This window comes from Talpa occidentalis, unplaced genomic scaffold (assembly GCF_014898055.3).
Source record: "Talpa occidentalis isolate TD23 unplaced genomic scaffold, MPIMG_talOcc4v2.1, whole genome shotgun sequence".
Classification (NCBI taxonomy): Eukaryota; Metazoa; Chordata; class Mammalia; order Eulipotyphla; family Talpidae; genus Talpa; species Talpa occidentalis.
In genome coordinates, this window is record NW_026555331.1 from 44133543 (window position 1) to 44139577 (window position 6035).

Consider the following 6035-nt stretch of genomic DNA (forward strand, 5'->3'; position numbering starts at 1 on the left):
ATCCGGATAAACAAATGCTTTATTAATGCTGGTGATTTTTTATGTGTCTTTGAGAGTGTGTTAGCACAGTTCCTCTATTTAGGTCTCTGTCCTTGTAAGAATATCCGATACGTTGGTCGAATTGTATGACTGGTCGGTGAAGTGAGTGGAGACAAGGGCTTTCCGGGTTTTTGTCCCCCACTATGCTGCAGGTGTGCTGGCAAGGGGTTTATTCCAGGAGCAGCAGGTTGGACTGGGCAGATGTATAAGTTGGGCAGGTTGATGAGCATCTGGCTGCCAGTTGGCATGGGTAGATTCTAGATCATTCTTATGTGGCATGAGGTGGGTGAAAGATGGTGGTCGTCTCTTCCTATGTCAGGATTTCTTCGTGTGTTTGGTGATTGCATTTGTTTCTGAAATTAGAAATCTGAAGATTTTGGTGTGATTGTTGGTATATCAGAAAATTTGAACGGGGTGCCCTTGTGTTTGGATCTATGTCAAATGCCTTTACAGAGACACATAACAAAAAATAAGAGCTTGGCCTACAGCACAGAAACATTCTTTTGTTTCTGCTCACCATTTCTGTATCTGTTTGGGTTGGGAGCAAAGAATTTGGTAAGAGGAAAGGATGGCCACGTGCAATTACAATGAATGATACATGAAAACATGCTGAGTATGAAGCTGAATATGGCACTGAGTATTTTCTAGTTTTCAGGGCCTAGCATATACCACACATAATACAGCCCAATTTAAACAACATTACTCAACATCATCAGAACCTACTTGTAATTGTTAGCTGACCACTGATTGTTAAAAGGGGGTTGCAGCAAGCATCTATAACTACAAGAAATACTCACTATTAATGACCCAGATTTTTTTGTCATCCTAGTTAACACGGAAACAGAGGTTGATCAATTTTATCCAACATTGTATAGTAAGCTTCAAATTTTGCACAAAATTAAATTGAACACCTTCATAGGAGCATAGTGGTACATGTCTTACATACACCAACATGTGTAATTACCATTTTTCAGTAAGTGCCAATCACCTCTTACCATTTCCTGCCTTACCAGCACTTGTGGTATGTAACACATATTTTGCTTTAATCTTGTTTGTATTATAAACTATAATAAGCATAGCACATCATTATTATCTAAATATTTCATGAATTTGTTTTAGAGTTTATTTTATAAGTTAAATTTTTAAGTCCTTGAAAGGTAAGAGCTAGCACATAATTTGCCACAGGTTCTATTGCTGGTCAGTTTAACCAAACTTTATTGCATGTATTCTCTGTATAAGGTACTTGGAATGGAATTACAGTCTGCTGCTTAGAGTTTACCTTCTAGGCATAGCAGTCACAGCTATAATCTTTTGAGTTGCTACAGAAGGCAGGCATATTGCATGCATTATTAATAATTGTCTCAGAAAAACCCACAAAATAGGTATTGTTATTCCTATTTCACAGATGAAGAACCCAAAGTTCAACTGGTAACTTGGCCAAGCTCACAAGCTATAAATATGGAAGAGATCTTTCTGTTTTAAAGCTAATGATGTTTTTTCATTATTTATCTGACCTTCTTCCCCTCTGTGTGGCTTAGTCCAGAGGACAAACTCATTAAATTTTTATTTAATTAAATAACACCAGGGTGAAGAGACTGTTATGTGTTAGATTAAATAACTAACGTTATTGAATTCATGGAGGAGTACATTTAAATAGAAATTTTTACAATACAGTAAAGCATTTCTTTGTAGTTTAGTAACCACTATTTTTTTGTTGTTGGGAAAACACTGAACAAATGAAACAAAAGGTCTGAAAGTTATAATGAAAAATTGTTTAATTATGTCTCCATCATGTTTTCATTCGCAGATATTTGTTGGGCATCTCTATGTTACAGACATTAGGCTAGGTGTTGCTGGATATGATTAGAGCAAGACAGATATTTTCTGTCCCAACTGGGCTTAAGAAACAGGAGTTAAGCAAGTTATCTCACAATTAATGGACTTTATAAGTTAAAGTTCTATTAAGTTCTTTTGGAGACCTCAGAAATACAAGAAGTTCACACAACTATAAGAACAAGTAATAGTGGAGCCTGATCTTAAGGATCAAAAAAAAAAAAAAAGGAAGCCTGGAAAAAAAAGTGATATTTAAGCTGGAGTTTCAGTGATAAGTCTAAGTCCATACATCTTTGGAGTTGCCTTTCCAGTAATGGAAGACAATCAATTAAGAAGTAATGTAATAAAGTATGTGCCATATGGAAAAAAATAAAAACAAGTTGTGTCACAAAATTAAAATTTTAGGCAATAAGTACAAAAATCTTGAGTCTGAATTATTAAGGTTGGAAAGAAGGCCAGGGTAGCTGGGGCTTGGAGAGAGAAGACAGTTTTGTAAGATTGTCTTTAAAGTTAGACACAGTCTAGATCACACAGATATGCTAAGAATCTTCTCTTTTCTCCAAAGGGCAAATGAAAATCAATCAGAAATTAAAATAAAAACTTTAGTCTAATGCTGGAGACCAGCTCCAGCTAGAAGTCGTGTCAGGGATCTTAGGAAGGAGAGGACGGTGTGAGTGAAAGTTTTCTCTCCGAGTGTTAGGGGGAAAAGGCAGTCCCAAAGCAAATTCCATACAGGCTTTGTGGACTCCACCCCCACCCCAGGTCAAAGCCAAAGACACTGGGAACTCCAAATCCCATCACCACCAAAGGGAAGGTGGCTGGGACCTGAGGGTGGGGTTAAGCAGCCAGGTGGATACAAAAGGCAGACACGTGGGCTTTGGGGGCTCTCTCCATTTTGGGGCCCTCGGCCAGCTCGCGGCGTCCGTCTAGCTCTGAGAGTGACTTTGGGGTTTCCAGGTCGTCGGATCGGGTAGGACGCATTAAAGACTTTATTTCCCTATTTTCTCCCTGAGTTGTACATTTTCCTTATTTCTTTTTCTCTTGTAAATAAACCTTTTATTAACCCTTTTGCGTGTGTCTGTAGTAGAGTATTCATAAGTCCCTTTAAAGCGCGCGGGTGAGGACCCACAGCCAGGAACCCGTTTAATATCGGGGTTGCTCTATAACAGCAGGGCTGAGGGGAAGTGGAGCGAGGTAGGAGTGAGGAAGACACAGACACCTTATTTCGTGCAAGTATCTCCTGCTGAGGGTCTCAGCGGGTCTTTATTTATACCTTAAGGCCAGCGGTGAGATTACATCAGCATAAGCATTGAGGCAGAACAGAAACAATCAATACATATTTTCCCATGAACATGTAAAGACTCCCTAGGTCTCACACCTAAAGGGCATTTCTCTGGTAACCTTAAGAAAATTAGTTTCCTAGGTACAGCTCATTTACTAACATGATCAATCATATAAGACAGCACAACATTTGGCAACAATTAAACTTTCCCAGTTACAGAGTGGGTGTAAAATTCCTATTCTATATCCAATTACTAAAATCAATCTATCTCCTAGCACTCAATTAACTCAATTAACTTCAAATAACTCATCAAATCTAAGTTAGTTCTACTGAAGTCTAACTCTTAACTAGAAATTCCTAACATCCACACTGCCTGCGAACTATTGACCTCTTGCATACACCAGGAAATGTACTGCTGCCGCAAACATGGGCCCCCCGTGTTAGGCTGTGGCTTCCAAGCACAACTGGTTCAAGGCAGCTTGTTCTCCATAGTTCTCAGGGCCGAAACATTTCCTTCCTAACTATACCTTTAGCATTTTGTACTTTCTTTGATAGTGATTCAAGTGTAAGAATAACAAATCAATTAATGTCTAGGTCCGAATTGGGTTTTCACATGCCAATTAATAACTAACTAACTTCTGCATTAACCAAGAACAAAGAGGAGAGCATTAGCAGGCGTTGCCATGGAGACTCCCTAGTTCAGATCTTCTTTGGGAAGTACAACTTTCCCTCTTCGGGGGAGCACAGGAACTCCCCACTTCTCCCCCAATGTCAAGAGACAGCATGGGAGGCGCAGCCTGCCGCAGTCTAATCCAGTGGGAAAGAAACCAATCAATTTTATCAAATTTAATGTGCAGTTTTTCAGAAACATCTATGGTGTGCAAAGCAAGATACATCCAAGCAAAAAATCATTCCCTTCCATTAATATATGAATTCAATGAAAAAAGATAATACTTGCAAGCAAACAAACCATCCAAATTTATATTAGTGTTTAATCCAACAATAGGACACAGAGAATAAATTTTTAAATCAATGATGAAGCTGAAAATAACACATTAATCTTCATTCAATACTCATCCTACAAATGGAGTTTCATAAAGAGTTCTCAGCATCTAGTATATTTTTTCATTTTCTAATCTCAATTGATCTCAGCTAATAAGCAGGCTGTTGTTCAAAAGAATGATCTTGTTCAGGATGATTTACCATGGTTAAGATAGCAAAGGAAATTGGAAATTTATAGATCTGTTAAAAAGACCTAGATGTCAGGCTAATTGATACATTATGGCCACCCCTTGAAATTACATCCATTTTGAGAATACCAAATGAACTGTCTAAAGCAACAGAAGAAGAATTACCCTTTAAACATACTGCAGAATCATCAAATAGTTGTTTATTAAGCAGCTCAACAAGCATGTACAAATTCTTTTCATCAGCAGTTCTGTTTCTTTGACCAAATAGTCATGTATGTAACACTCAACCACAATGAGTATAAAAGTAACCATTAAGAAAAATAAAATTTTGCAAAAATAAAAGTTTTATTCCCCAAATGCATGATAAAGAATTTTTGACTAAGTTTTGCCAGCATAGCTTTTTTTCCCTAAGATTTATTTATTTATGCATACAAGAGCTGGGGCACAGGCCAGAGATGCGGGGGGTGAGGGGATCCACCAAAGACAGCAGGGTGTAGAACAGGCAGACTGACTGAAATACACTGCTGAGGGGAGCAGAGGGCAAGACAGGAGAGCTTTGCCTCACCATGTGGGTTTCTCCCTGGCCAGCCGGGATCGAACTAGTGCTGCAGAGGCTGTGGATTGCTTCATAGTGCGGTGTTTAACCCCTTGCGCCACCAGGAATGCCCTGCCTGCATAGCTTTTTATTTTTATTTTCTCATATCTCTGCCTATTCTCTGATCAGAAAGAAGTTAGAGAGTATAAGGGTTATGGTATTTGACTGTAAATGTTTTCTATAACAACCACTTAATGTATATAAAATGAAATGTAACCTTCTCCCTTAATATCACCCTTACTGCATAACCTACCCAAATTGACCCTTAGATTGTTCTTTACCTCTAGAATTTCACTACCCTTAAGTAGAATTACATGAGATTTTGTATCTAATCAAGGAACACAGATTATCTTCAACCCGTCAGTGAGCGATGATTGTAGCCTTCTTTTTGCTCAGACCCAAAACCTTGGAGTCATCCTTGACCCCTCTTCTTTCTCTCACACCCTGAATTTAATCTATCCCCTGCCTCATGAGCTCTAACTACCACAAAAACTTGACAATTTACCACCACCACTGCTAAAACTGCTCTGAGTTACTGCCATCTCTCAGCTTGGTCATGAACTAGACTCCCAACTCACCTCCCTGTGATCACCTTGACCTTGTTACTATCTTCCTGCATAGCACATAGCAGCCAGGCTGAGCCTGTGTTAAAACTCCGCATTGACTTCCACCTCTCTCCAACAAGAAACCATAGTTTCCCCAAATGTACGTAAGTCCCTACATGAGGTAATGCTGAATGTCCACCCTCATTTCACCAGTATGTCCCTTTCCACATACTTTACCATCTCTCCCAGTCCATTCTGCCCCAGTAACACTGGCCACCCCAATCTGATTGAACTATTACAGGCACACTCCCACGGCATTCCTTTTGCACTGACTTCTGCCTAAAACCTTCCCAGACATCCATTTTGTTCAATCCTTCACCTTCTTTATGTCTTCATTTCAATACCTTTATTTCTCATCCCACATTATTTAATTTGCAGCCCTCTCACCTCACCCTCTTCTTTCCACAGAACTCCTATTCCCTCTTCCAGCTTTATTTTCTCCATGGCACTTAACACCAGTTATCATATACTGTTTCGGGTTTTTAATTGCT